Here is a 14957-nt window from a genome sequence, read left to right on the forward strand (position 1 = left end):
AATCAGAAGCAGTTACGGTAAAAGCACCGTCAGGTACATTTTAAAAAAAGGAAAAAGAGTGGTCATTAAATTTTCCCCTTAAAAGTACTTCATTTATACAAGTATTTTTTTAACTAAAAAAAATTTTTTTTTCTTTTTTACAAAGGTAACTTCATACTAAAAGTACCGTATCGGACAGAGATTACCAAATCAAAATTTAGAACCTACCAGAGGGCAAGCACTGTGCAAAACTGCCGAGCATGATAACAGAGAGAAGCTACCAGAGAAAGACTGACTAGCAAAAAAAGACCATTTAACCCACTTCCTATTGATTCATAAAAAAATTCTGTTGCCCACATATAAAAACTACAGTTTTGAATTGATAAAAATTCACCAAATTGGAGGGAGGGGATGTTCTTTAACGCCTTTCCCCACCAGCCAGTGTCTTCATTTGAAAGAAACAGGTCAACACATAAAGACACGTATATGACAATGACACACCCTGGGTTCACAGATTAAGATAAAATCAATTTCATTTATTTTTCAAACAAATGGCTCCCGTCATTTTTTTTCTTTCTCTCGAATGGATCATTCCATCAGCTAGAAATACTTGGTATTTATACAAAGATACCAGGAAAGTATTCATCTTTAAAAAAATAAAACTTCCTTGACTCTACATCCTCTCCAGCTATCATTCTGTTTTTCTCAACTTTAACTTATAGCAAACTCCTTGAAAGAAGTGGCTGCCTCCAGTTCCTCTCCTACAGTGCTCTCTTAGACCCACTCCCACCAGTTTTCATCCCCACACTCCACCAGGAACAACCTGTTAAGGTCACCGATGATTTTCACATACATCCAACAGTCACATCTTAGTGTTCCATCCAGTAGCAGCTGACACAGCTATCACTCACTCCCTCCTTAACACATTTCACTGGGCTTCAGGGACACCATTCATTTAGTTCTCCTCCTTCTTCATGGGGGGCTTCTTAGTCTCCTTTGCTGGCTCTAACTCTCCCTCTGCCTTTCCCACTCCCTGGCCCCCCCTCCTCTCTGTAAACATTACAGGACTCGAAGGCAAAGTCTTTGAACGGCTTCTTCTCTGGCCACACTCACTCTCTAGATTATCTTAATCAGTTCTCATGGTATCAAACACTGTCTCTATGCCAAGGACTGGAAATTTATATCTCCAGCCCACAACTCTGCCCTGAAGCACAGACTCATGTATATATCCAGCTGTCCAGAAAATATCTCCACTTGGATTGCTAACTTAACATGTCCAAAACTGAACTCATTATTTCCCCCTAAAACCTGCCTCTCCTACCTCAGTAAACAGCAACTCCATTATGCCAGCTGTTCAGGCCAAAACTCAGCCCGCATCCAATCCACCATCACATTCTATTGGCTCTGCCTTCAAAATGTGTACAGAATGTGAGCTCTTCTCCCTCCTAACCCCTGTCCAAAATCCCCACCATCTCCACCCCCAGATTGTTGCTGGAGCCTGCTCAGTGGTCTCATTATGCCCCGCCTCTGACACCTCCACACAGCAGTCGAGAGATCTATTTAAAACAAGTCAAAACCCTTCAGTGGTCTTCCCACCTTCAGAGTAAAAGCCAAAGTCCCACTGGCCTCCAAGGCCATATCCGATCTATCATGCACACCTCTCTCATACCCCCACGGCCCCCACCTCGCCTTCCACCACTCATTCCCCTCAATGCTTCCACGGAACTACTTGCCATTCCCCAAACAGGTCAAGCACGCTTCAGCCACAAGACACCTGCACTCTTGCTCCATCCTCTTCAAATGCTCCCCCAACATCTGCGCAGACTAGATCGCAGCACCTCTTCTTCCACATCTAACTCATCATTTCAGCCTCCTCTAAGCACCTCATAGAAAACAGCAGCAGCCCCCTCACACACTCTTTCCACTTTATTCTGCTTTGTTTTCTCCACAGCACTATAACAGGTGACACATTACATATATACCTGTTCATTTTCCATATCTTGTCATTAGAACGTACATTCTAAGTTCTACCAGGGCAGAAAATGTGTTTCTTCACTGCATCAGGACTAGCAAGTGCCCAGCAGGTATCTCTTGGTAGGATGCACGGCATGAAGGAAGATGATCCAGACTCAGGATCTGGTCTCAAAGCCTGGGCTGAAGGAAGTCATGGTGGAGAACTTCTCAAGGCCTGGAAAAATGTGCACCATAAGTGTGGCCACAACACGAGCCAAGTCTACAACTCTGGCTGATGCCAATAACAAATAAGGGTTGACAAGTCCAGACTAAGCTAAAATGAAGAAAACAAACTTGAGAAAAATTTTTAAAATAAAAATAAAAGGAAGAATAAGAAAAAAAGAAAATGGCCATCATAGCCTCCCCACTCCCTGCAAAGAAAAACCAGCTGGGTATATTTCCTGTAAGCTGGCCTGCCAACTCGAACCAAAATATCACAAGACCCATTCTGCACACTCAAAGAGCTGTGATGTTCCTGCTTTTCTAAACTATGGTCTTCCGAGAAAATCCTAACTCCCAATCCGAACACTGGCTGCCAAGACATAATGGTCAGAGAAAGCTCTCAAATTTCCCCAAAGCACTCAGGCTGCAATTAAATATCATTAACACGATGACAACAACAATTCAAAGTACCTTCTGGTGTCTGCCTATCTGTGTTTTCCCCAGTGTATTCACTAGGGGCTCAGTCATCAAAGATTGTGATATCTTGGTATGGGGGGAGGCATGAGAGAGACAGACAGAGAGAGAGGGAGAACGAATTCCAAGAAACAGGACCTGATTTTATTTTCTGCATTTTAAAGAGAGGTAGATTGCAAGGGAATAGAAAGCCTTTGCTAAGATGTAACAGGTCACCTGGGCTTTTCAATACCAGACACCAAAACAGAGATTACAGAAGGACCAAAGCCCTTAGATCTCCAGCAATCCTCAGCTAAAGAGCTGTCTTGCTTCTCCCATCCCCACACATAGAACTGCAGATATGGGGCAGGAAGCCACGCCAAATCGGACAGCTGGGAGCACTGATTGGGGAGAGGAGGACGGTAACAACCACAGAAAGGGAAGGAAGAAAGACGTAATAACCCATAGGTTTTTTCTTTTTCCCTTCTCATTGTACTCACCAAAAACAGAAACTGGGCAGATGAAAACTCAGAAGGAGAAGGGAGAGAGTGAAGGGTAAGAATGCTCTGAAGCACATGGCAGCAAAACAAATCAAGCACAAACTCCTTTTCTAAGTGACTCTTTGAAAAACAGACATATGAAGTAAGTTAGGAACCGACCAAAGAAATTTAAAACAAGCCCACACACCTTAGATAGCTATAGAACTGTACAAAGAGAACAGAACTAAGAATCTTAATTATTTGCAATGATGGTCCTGGGGCATTTTTAAGATCAACAGTCTTCAAAGATGATCCAACTATATTCAAATTAATCTACTGATCAACACGGAAGAGTAAACAGGTGAGAAACTTCAGTTTTCACGGATACAGCCTTTAAGAACCCTCTGGCTTCCCAATGGCTCCAAATCTCAAAATAACCAACTGCAAGTCTTGAAAGTCACAGAGACAACTCTGGGGTCATTCAAAAGCAATCAACTCAGCAGAGAAGAGCTGAAAACTCAGAGGTTATACCTAACATACTCTGATTGGTCAATTCACTTAAAAAGAAAGGAGAGTTCTGATTGGTTGCTCTCAACAGGCCGAGTCACGCCCCAGCATCAGCACCTGGGGCAAGCAGATGTTAGAAGCTAAAAGAGGCAGGCCGCCGCAGGACACTCTGAGCAAGGTATGAGGAAGAAGAAAGCCAGGAAGAGAGGAAAGACAACGTAGCTCTCTACAGCCACTGGTTATCAGCATATCATATTAGGGACAGCAACCAGAACTGTGTGTAGCCTGAGGCGGCATTCTGTGTTTACTTCCGTGCTAATATACCTCCCTCTCCTTAACTCTCCTCCCCCACATTGGGCACTGATGGCTCTCCCCCCTCCTCCCTAACAGCTGTCACTTTCTAGAGCTCCTCCTCCTCCATCCACTCTTTGATCTTGACGATTTGGTGTTTCCTACCCCAGGTTCAGTCTCTTGCCCTCTTCCTGTATTAGCTCACCCTGAATTAGCTCATGTCTTCTACTCAGTCCCTGTCCTTGACAAGCACATAATCCAGTGGAGGAGCTAGATGTGTCACCAGATTAGGTACAATACATCAAAGTCAATGCTATGAAAGAAATATAACGAAGTGCTGTGAGCGCACATTCATCTGTCATTACCCCACTCAGTACCTTCCTAATCAGCACTCCAGCTTCCCACTCTCTGGCAAGTCAGTTACTAAGTCACAGTCTCTTTCCTCAATATCCCCTCATCTCCTAAGCCACCGTGCAGTTCAGGCTTCGCTTCTCGTGACCTACTTCAACCACTTCCTATCAGAAACACAATTCAATATATTTCCACACTGCCACATCGGCCGTCTCCCTAACAGACATAACCTACCATATTATTCCCCTGCTTTGAAACATCTAATATCTTTCCAATGCCTAAGAGATAACGTTCAAATCCTTAGCACAGAAAATAAGATAATACAATACACTTTTCAAATAGAGCCTTTCAACAACAGGCAGATCGTACTCCAGTTCCACTGCTTACAAGCTGGGTTACCTTCAGTAGGTCACTTTACCTCTCTAACTTTTCTCATTTGATGAGGGTACGAAAAGAACCGACCTCCTAGTGCTTTATGAGAATTAAGAAAAAATTCCCTGGGGCCGGCCCGGTGGCGCAGTGGTTAAGTGTGCACATTTCACTTCTCGGCAGCCAGGGGTTCGCCAGTTCAGATCCCGGGTGCGGACATGGCACCACTTGTCACGCCATGCTGCGGTAGGCGTCCCACATATAAAGCAGAGGAAGATGGGTATGGATGTTAGCTCAGGGCCAGTCTTCCTCAGCAAAAAAGAGGAAGAGTGGCAATAGTTAGCTCAGGGCTAATCTTCCTCAAAAAAAGAAAAGAAAAAACTCCCTGCCAAGGACCAGCACGCACGGCGCTCAGCAATCAGTGTTAACTACTGCCCTGAGATAGTGCATCTGTATAGAATGCCTCGCTCCCAAAGGCAGCAGACTACCAAAGCTTTACTTTCATATATTTTAGAATGATTAACAATAAGGGTTAAATCAGAAAGGAGCTTCTGGTCAATCCTGAATCAACAAAAACTTCAATTATCCAACATACTGCTTTCGTGAAAATTTTGGTTCATCTAAATTTACCATAGTTTATTAAAAGCAAGTACCCATTTATAAAAAGACAATTAGGTTATTTTTGTTTTGTTTTGCTTCCCATTCAAGTTCAGGAAGAAAAAAGCCAGCAGCTTACCAATGGAAACTCACTTAGGTATTTATAAGAACGTGATTCTCTATAGTATAAAATCCACGGAAATTAAATTCAATCTCCATTGCACATATAATTTGTTAAAGAGATACATATATATAAATAACACAAACTGTAGATGCTTAAGAAAATAAAAGCGTGCATCAGATGGTGGAGTGATATTCGTTATCTGACCTCACAACCAAAACATGAAATCACAAAATTTTTCTTAAAGTCAGTCATTTTCATAATCCTAAAAACCGCAAAGCCTACAAAAATAAAAGAGATCAGAAACATATTTCAAGAAACTAATATATTTATGACGTTAAATGCTAATGAAAATTGGCAAGAAGATGCCAGTAAATTTATGGGCAAAGGACAAACAATTCATTCAAAGGAAGAAATAAAACTACAAAAATACTGCATTTGCTTTTCTATTTTGGAGAGTGATGTCAGACAGCAGGTGCCTTTACACCCATCTTTAAAGAACAAACTTTTAAAAACAAAAGCCTATAAAAGTATGATAAAACTCATCAACCAAAATACAGGAGACTAAATCAATACAATCTTTCAGAAATAAACCTAGTAATATTTTTCAAGTGACAACCACCTTCGTACCCTTTGACCTTTTAATCCCCCTCCTGGGACTTTAGCCAGAAGGCAAAGAAGCAAAACGAAGGACAGCTCTATGTTAACTGCATTGCTTGCAAAATGGGCAGCAACTTGGACGTCCAACTATTAAAAATAAGTAACAACTCACTATTAATACTATATAACAACTTAAATGTACAAAAACTATAGCAGAAAGAAAACATACATGAAAGTAAATATTAAACGTTATATTCACGCTTTGATTATAGTATAAAATCATGGATATACGGTAAGAAATAAACGAAAAGAAAAATTCAAAGTTCATTTTGAGTTTTCTTATTTCTTTGACCATTAAGTTGTTTGTAAAGTAAAAAGTCTGTTGGAACTGATCATGCCCAGCACAGTAAGTACACATTTCAAAACTGACTTTTCAGAGGCAAAACCACAATAATCAGGTTTTTTTACCAAACAACTTATCACATAGGAGAAATCAATAGGCTCTTCTCACATATAGCCTAGCCATACATGTAATTTTAGCCATGCTATTAGCCAGCTGTAACCTTATTAGAGGAAAATCTCATTTTACCATAAAACGGTAACTGGGATATGGGTTCTCCATATGGTGAGCAGAAGCCACTAGCCACGGGGCATCTGGAGAGAGGGCCCCAAACACGGAAGGAAAACTATCTGGCCGAGTAGACTGGTGAAGGTTAGGTTTCTCCTATATCCCCAAATGAATTATCATGTTTCTCAGCCACTCAAGGGTCTAAACCCCTAGGCATGGCAGCTGAGCAGCTAAGCATGGCAGGAGGGAGAATGTACAAGCCAACTGGCTCTCCCTCTGAAAACTGGCAACTTCCTCATTCTCCCTGCAAAGCACCATGGAGTAACGACAAATACACGACCACGAGGTCAGGAGCTGTGGGATACCGGCCACTCTAAGAAACCTCAAGCAAGTTACTTGCCCCTTCAGGCTTTAGTTGTTTAATGGGTAAAATTTTAAAAGGTGAACCAGAGGCGGCACAGTGGCACAGAGGTTAAGTTTGCACGTTCCACTTCAGCAGCCTGGGGTTCGCCGGTTCAGATCCCGGGTGCGGACATGGCACCGATTGGCAAGCCATGCTGTGGCAGGCGTCCCACATATAAAGTAGAGGAAGATGAGCACGAATGTTAGCTCAGGGCCAATCTCCCGCAGCAAAAAGAGGAGGATTGGTGGCAGATGTTAGCTCAGGGGCTAATCTTCCTCAAAAAAAAAAAAAATTGAACCAAACCAACAGTTAATTCTTTCAAGTTCAATATTCTATTAATTTAATAGACCTCCTTTACCAATACATGCCCAAGCCTCTCAAAAACCCCCACTCAGACTATATAACAATTATCAAGACTTAGAATTAGGAAACTGGGGGCAAAAGTAAAAAGATCTGGACAAAAGATGTGGACTGTATCCCACCTCTGTCCCTTTCTGCCTGCATGACCATGGGCAAATTACTTCACCTCAGAATAAAGTGCTAAGATCAAAACAGCAGCAGCCCTTACTGGCCATGTCCATTTCATTGTTGCGTCACAAAACGTATTGGTTTCTTCTGTCATAACTGGGGTTTTATTCCTAACCAGCAACAACAATAATTCGGACTTCATTCTTAGAAGTTTAAAAGTACCTTGTGCACTCATCTTTGCTAAGTATTCTGATGGTGAAAGAGGTAGTTAACGCATTTTGCCTTTCTGAAAGCTATACTCAAGACTGAGAGTATTCCAAAAAAATGTATTCAATAAATAGTTTTAGAGTACCTGTGCCACACACAGCACGTGCTAGAGCTGCAAAGGTCCCTTCCCTTAAGAAGCCCCGAAGTCTAGTGCAGACAGACATACAAAAAAATTAACTACGATTTTGATGAACGCTAACTGCAAAATGTACGATGTGCTATTGGATCAGTCAAGACAAGGGGAGAGACGGCTGGACAAGGGTCAGAGGTGATATTCTGCTTAGGTCTTGAAGGGTAAGTTGTTTACAGGCAGAGAAGAAATCTCCATGGAGGGCACAGTGCAAAACCATAAAGGAAGAAGTCATCTTCACAGAACTCGAAGTAGGCTCTGTATGGAGAGGGCAGGCGAAACGGCAGAAAGAAATTAGAAACGGAGACAAATACCAGAAACTGCGAAGGACTCGTACTTTTATCAAATACAGATTATGCAGAATCAGTGACAGACTTATAAACATAGAACCAAAGTCCCCTTCTCCCACCAAACAGTCAGATGAGTTGAGTCAAGGCAACAAGGAAAAGAAAGCAGGTCTAGACGTGGAAAGGTAGAATAAAATGTTTTGTTTTCTTAATGGAACGTTCCGGCTCTCAGGATGGCTTCTAGCAGTTTCCTACTATGGCATATTAACACGACACTGAAATAAAACAGTATGAATTACAGCCAAAGGGTTCAAGAAAGTGTGTGTTTTTTACCTAAAGATTATTTGAACTCAATGTCGTTGAGAACACGAAAGAAAACCAAGTAAGAAATTACTAAAGAGCTATAATAAATTAAGAGAGGCAAACAGTAAAAAGGTCCCAGGAGACGAAGAGTGACTCCACGCCAAACATTCAGGAATGCTGACATCCTTATCATATGTTGATGACAGATAAAACATGTTTTGTGCCTATCTTTTGCACGAGAGGAGTATCTTAAATTCCTTTTGGTTAAAGAGCCGCCACCACTAAACTCCTTAAACTAGTCTAAATGATGATGATTTTTTTTTACAAAAAGGGCAAAATTAATAGGTTCCATGATATTTTAATGCTCAGGAAAAACGGAGAAAAGGAAGGCCTTTTCCAATGGCTATTCCAAAAAGCCTAAAGCTCAGTTTATCTCACCCATGGGGGTGAAACATCCGCATTCCAACCTGGGACCACGAAGAGTCCACCCATCACTGAAGGCAGGCCCGGCCTGGGCACCGCACGCCGAACTGGCTTGGGCAGCCTCCAAAGATGAATTTGCAATTATCGAAATTCCAACTCAAGCCTGGCCACCGCCGGCTCCTCGAGGGAGACCGTCCTCCTTTTCCTGTGACAAGTGCATAAAAAAATACAGATATCTCCGTGTAAAAATAGCAGACGCCTAACGAGGCGTTGAGCAGCAGCATCTGAACCTATGGCAACGCTGGGGTCCACCAAAGTTTTATCTCAGGATGCGCTTTAGGGTGTGTCTTTGTTTTGGCCCAGGAATTAGAAAAAAAAAAAAACACCCCGTCATTCAGGGCGCCCGGGTACCAGAGGCGCTCATCCCTCCCCAGCATCCCGGCTCCGAAACCACTGGGCATCTCCGCCTAGCGCCGACCGCCCAGAGATGCTGCAGCCCCGGCGGTCTGAGGCCGCGCCGGTCACAGCCGCGCGGGGGTCGCCCGGCCTCGGCGGCTCGCAGAGGGCTCCAGGGGTTGGCCCCAGGAAAAGGGTCTGGGGGGGCCAGTGCCCCCCAGGCGCCCGGGCCCCGGCCTGCGCCCCGCGCCCGGGCTCCGCGGGCACTGCCCCTCCCGGACGCCGGCCCGGCCCCCTCCCCGACCCCGGCTCTCACCGTGCGGAGGTCGCGGCCCGGCTGCGGGTCGCCCAGCGACCTACGGGCCCCAGCACAGCCGGAGAGGCGAGGACCGCTCGTCACATTCCCTCGGGCCCCGCGGCAGCCAGCATCGCCTCCGCGGCCTGAGGCAGCGCCGGACTCCGGGGCCGCCGCGCCCCGCCCTCGCCGGCGCCCGCGGGACTCCGCCCTCCGCGGCCCGCGCAGAGCGCGCGCGCGGCCCCGCCCCCGGCCGCCCCTGCGCAGGCGCGAGGCCTGCGCCGGCAGGCCCCACCCTCCGGGCCCGCCCCCGCCGCCTGACTGCGGCCTCAGCCCACCTCTGGCTCCGCCCCCGCGCTCTCGCCAGCTGCGCCCAGGCCCCGCCCCCGCGTCGGGCCCCGCCCCCTCCGCTGACCTTGCCTCGCTGCCCCCTGACTCAGGTTTTTGCCCCGCCCAGCCCGTGACTCTGGCCTGGCGGCTTCCCCCACCTCTAGCCGACCGGCTTCCTGGACTGACCTTGGCTGCTCGCGGTCAAACCTGCCAACTGCACCTGCTGACCACGAAAAGAGGAGTGGTCCGAGTTCTGGGACTGACCTGGGCTCCCCTCCCACCCTTCGGTGAATGGGACACCTGCAACATTTGATGTGTACAAGTGTATCCCTGTTCCCTGCGCCCTCGTGCTGTGGGGCGTGCCTGAACCACACATCCCGCCTACCACACCAAAACAGGGCATCTTGCTGAGGCTGAGGGCAAAGAGAGGGCACCCCCAAGTGCTGAGATTTGGAGCAACTCCATGGAGACATCCACCTGGGTTCCCTGTGCCAGGAACCAGGTCCTCCTTCCCTTTGGGGCTTCCATCTCCCACAGGCCATCTCCCCCTCCTTCCTCGATGGCTGGGTCTGCCTTGAGTGCCCTTACCCGTGGAGTCCCCCCGGGTCCGGCTGGGTGCTAAAACCCTGGAGTTGCCCATATCTGGCGATAGGCGAGCTGCTCTCTGAAGTCCTTGCGGGCCACACTTAGCAACAGCTTGACTACAGTAACTAGCATCTGAGGAGGATTTCTTGAAAAATAGCCACTTCTTCCGTGTCAAAAAATCAGTGATACTCCAAAGGGAAGGGAGTGGGCATTACCAGACTGAGATGAGGGGCATGCCTGATTTGCAGAATCAAGTTTCGCTTAATAATATACTTTTATACTTCGAAAATGAAGTGTCACTTTTAATATCAATCCCTAAAAATAAAGATTGAATCTCTTGGGTGATAAGATGCATGTTTAAAACGTTGAGAAAGACTTTAAACACTTTACGGTTTATCTTTGGATTGAGTCAGATCATTAGAAAGGCAAAGTCACACTGAACTCTTGAACGCACCCCCGAACTTCCCTCAAGACATACTAACATGTACTTTGTGGTTTACACCATCAGCTCCACTGAGAGGTGGTACAAGATATGGCTCCCCACTGTTTGTCTGTGAGAACTGGGGAAGATGCTACATACTCAACAGTCTCCATAGAGGGTCTGGAAAAGGGACATCTCTCAGTTCCTAAAACCAGAAAGAGCTACGCTTCTCCTAACTGCCAGGTTGTTATCTTGCGATTTCCTGAACACTTGAGGTGATAATGTTTTCTGTTTTCTTTGGCAGCTCTTAAGGGCCAGGTCACCTTTCCCTTCCTCCTTTACAAAGGTTACTGGGTGCTACCGCGTATGAAGACTTTCCAGCTTCGTCTAATTTTGCTTGTCACTATTCTGTCTTTGTCCCAGTTTGCTCAGTTCCTTGGTTGTTATAGCACATAAATTCTATCAGCTACGTCAAATTATATATAGAATAAATTATATGTATATAATATCTCTTAGAAGTCTGACCTCTGAGGGTCTGAAGGTTGCTTATGACTGAGGTTAAGGGTGAGAGGGCAGACCATGCTGAGCAGTGGTTCACAGGCTTTAGCATGCATCAGAACCACCTGGGGGCTTAGTAAAACACAGATTGCTGGGCACCACTCCCAGGTTTCTGATTCAGCAGGCCTGCTTGGTACCCAAGAGTTTGTATTTCTAATAAGTTCCCAGGGGAGCAACGCCCCAGGGACCACACCTTGAGAACCACTGCACTAAAGTAGCTCTTCAACAGTCTATACTACAATCATCCCCAGCAGGCAGGAGAAGAGCATCTCCCAGGAACCCGTGAAAGACTGATGAGAGACCAAGGGTTAAGAGTCATGTGCTGTCATGTGGACAAATACCACAACTGTGACAACTTCAACACAGACCAGGCAGGGGAGAACAGCTGAGAAAGCCAGGGCATGACCCCAACCCCATGAGCTGGGGAAGTAGAACAGAAGATGAAGAGTCGGAAGCAGATAGTATAAAATACTGTGATGGACATGTATGTGGTTTGAACAACCCTCCTTGCGTTTTTTTGAATGGGCCAGCTGTGTCAGAGCACAAAGACTGGGAGTCAGATGATCTTGCAAGGTGGCAGCCTGGACTTACTTGTTAAGAAAAACAGTATGATAGCCCAGAACGTCTGGAGGCTAAGGCATCTGATTTACAGACCTCTATATGGGGAGGGGTCTAGAGGAGAGTCAGTGAGCATATTTATACATTTTACTATACATTTTTTATTAGATTAAAAAAACTGCCTACAGTATAATCATAGTAGACAAAACAAGAAAAAGACTCACAATTCTCACACAAACACACTTAATACAGTCACAATAATATTTCAGGGTATTTTCTTTTTTCTTCCTGTTTTTTTTTCTCCCCACATTATATAGTTCTCCCCCCAGTATATAGTTGTATATTTTGTTTTTAGTTGTGGGTCCTTCTAGTTGTGCAGGGTATTTTCTTAATTTTGTAGACACCGTTAACATGTTATGTTAGTTTGGAGTTAATGCTCCTGGAAACCATGAATAAAACGAAAAGACAATCCACCAACTGGAAGAAAATATTTGCAAGTCATATAACCGACATGGGGTTAATTTCCAAACTATGTAAAGAACTCATACAACTCAATAACTAAAAAAACAAACAGGGGCCGGCTCCGTGACCAAGTGGTTAAGTTCACGCGCTCCGCTGCGGCGGCCCAGGGTTCGGATCCTGGGCGAGGACATGACACCGCTCGTCAGGCTACGTTGAGGCGGCGTCCCACATCCCACAACTAGAAGGACCTACAACTAAGATATACAACTATGTACCAGGAGGGTTTGGGAAATAAAGCAGAAAAAACAAAAAAAAAGCTTAGCAACAGTTGTTAGCCCAGGTGCCAATCCTTAAAAAAAAAAAAAAAAGAAGGAAGATTGGCAACAGTTGTTAGCCTAGGTGCCAATCTTTAAAAAAAAAAAAAAAACCTGATCAAAAAATGGGTAGAAGATATGAACAGATATTTCTCCAAAGAAGATATACAGATGACCAATAGGCACCTGAAAAGATGTTCAATGTCACTAATCATCAGGGAAATGCAAATCAAAACTACAATGAGATATCACCTTAGACTTGTTAGAATGTGTATAGTCACCAAGATAAAAAACAACGAGTAGTGGAAAGGATGTGGAGAAAAGGGAACGGCAATACACTGCTGGTGGGAATGCAAACTGGTGCAACCATTGTGAAAAACAGTATGGAGATTTCTCAAAAAATTAAAAATAGAAATACCATATAATCCAGCTGCCCTACTTTTGGGTATTTATCCAAAGATCTTGAAATCAATAATCCAAAGAGACTTATGCAGCCCTGTGTTCACTGCAGCATTATTCACAATAGCCAAGATGTGGAAGCAACCCAAGTGCCCTGCTATGGATGAATGGATAAAGATGTAGTATTTATACAATGGAATACTACACAGCCATAAAAAAGACAAAATCATCCCATTTGCAACAACATGGATAGACCTTGAGAGTATGATGTTAAGTGAAATAAGCCAGACAGAGAAAGACAAACACAGGATGATTTCGCTCATATATGGAAGATAAACAAACATATGGATAAAGAGAACAGATTAGTGGTTACCAGAGGGGAAGGGGGCTGGGGAATGGGCTAAAGGGGTAAAGGGGCATATATGTATGATGACGGATAAAAATTAAACTGCTGGTGGTGAGCACAATGCAGTCTATACAGAACCTGATAAATAATAATGTATACCTAAAACGATACAATGTTATAGACCTTTATGATTTAAATAAAATAATTGCAAAAAACTCTCAAAAAAATGATCCTGGGAAGCTTTTGTATTTATTTATTTACTTATTGCTCAAATAATGCACATTTTTCATCGTTGAAAAGATGCTCAAATCACTAACCATCAGTGAAATGCACATCAAAACCACAATGAGATATCACCTCACACCTGTTAGAATGGCTATTATCAAAAAGATAAGAAATAACAAGTGATAGCAAGGATGTGGAGAAAAGAGAATCCTCATGCACTGTTGGTAGGAATGTAAATCAGTGCAGCCACTATGGAAAACAGTATGGAGGTTCCTCAAAAAACTAAAAATAGAACTACCATATGATCCAGTCATCCCACCTCTGGGTATATATCTGAGGGAAATGAAGTCACTATCTCAAAGAGATATATGCACCCCTATGTTTGTTGCAGCATTATCCACAACAGCCAAGACATGGAAACATCCTAAATGTCCTTTGATGGATGAATGGGTAAGGAAGATGTGGAATATATATATACAATAGGATATTATTCAGTGGTTAAAAAAAAAAGAAGAAGAAAATTCTGCCGTTTGTGACAACATGGATGGACCTTGAGAGTATTATGGGAAGTGAAATAAGTCAGACAAAGAAAGACAGATACTGTGTGATCAATTATATGAAGGATTTAAAAACAGCCAAACTCATAGAAACAGAGAGCAGAATGGTGTTGCCAGGGGCTGAGCTTTGGAAGGGGCAAATGGGAAGATACTGGTCAAAGTGTACCAACTTCCAGTTATAAGATGAATAAGTTCTGGGGATCTACTACACAACATGATGACTGTAGCTAACAACATGGTATTGTGTACATGAAAGTTGCTATGAGAGTAGACCTTTAATTTTCTTACCATAACAATGACAACAACAAACTGGTAATTATGTGGTGAAGGACGTATTAACTAACCTTGTTTGGTAATCATTTTGCAATATATAAGTGTGACAAATCATCACACTGTACACCTTAAACTTACGCAATGTTATATATCCATTATATCTCTAAAAAACTGGGAGGGGGGATGGATAACAAACTTACCTTAAAATTTTGGAGATCAGAAGTCTGGAATGGATCTCACCTGAGTAAACCTCCTATTATTTGGTGTAAGGAATGAATGCAATTTTCTTTTTTCATATGGCTGTCCAGTTATCTCAACACCATTTATTAAAAAGTACATCCTTTTCAACAAGTGGTACCGGGACAAATGAATATCCACATGGACTAAAAATCAACCTTGACATCGACACAAAAATTCAATGTAAAAGTTTAAATGACAAAGCTTGTTGTAGAAGAAAATGTAGGAGA

At 43.9% G+C, this 14957-nt stretch overlaps 1 protein-coding gene across 28 annotated transcripts in view; it reads right to left on the reverse strand.

Moving 5' to 3' along the window:
- The window catches only part of CCSER2 (coiled-coil serine rich protein 2), a 172576-nt gene extending 162877 nt beyond the window's left edge, over window positions 1-9699 (reverse strand). For 15 of the 28 annotated variants that reach the window (XR_011496766.1, XR_011496762.1, XR_011496773.1 and 12 more), the window contains exon 1: window positions 9484-9670. The gene's annotated coding sequence lies outside the window, so the exon portion shown is untranslated. Of the gene's footprint in view, window positions 1-9483 lie in introns of all 28 variants that reach the window. The other 13 variants (XM_014832895.3, XM_014832894.3, XM_014832898.3 and 10 more) reach the window with 2 other exon arrangements.
- Between the last annotated feature and the right edge of the window lie 5258 nt (window positions 9700-14957).

The sequence above is a fragment of the Equus asinus genome, chromosome 2, assembly GCF_041296235.1.
Source record: "Equus asinus isolate D_3611 breed Donkey chromosome 2, EquAss-T2T_v2, whole genome shotgun sequence".
NCBI classification, from domain to species: Eukaryota; Metazoa; Chordata; class Mammalia; order Perissodactyla; family Equidae; genus Equus; species Equus asinus.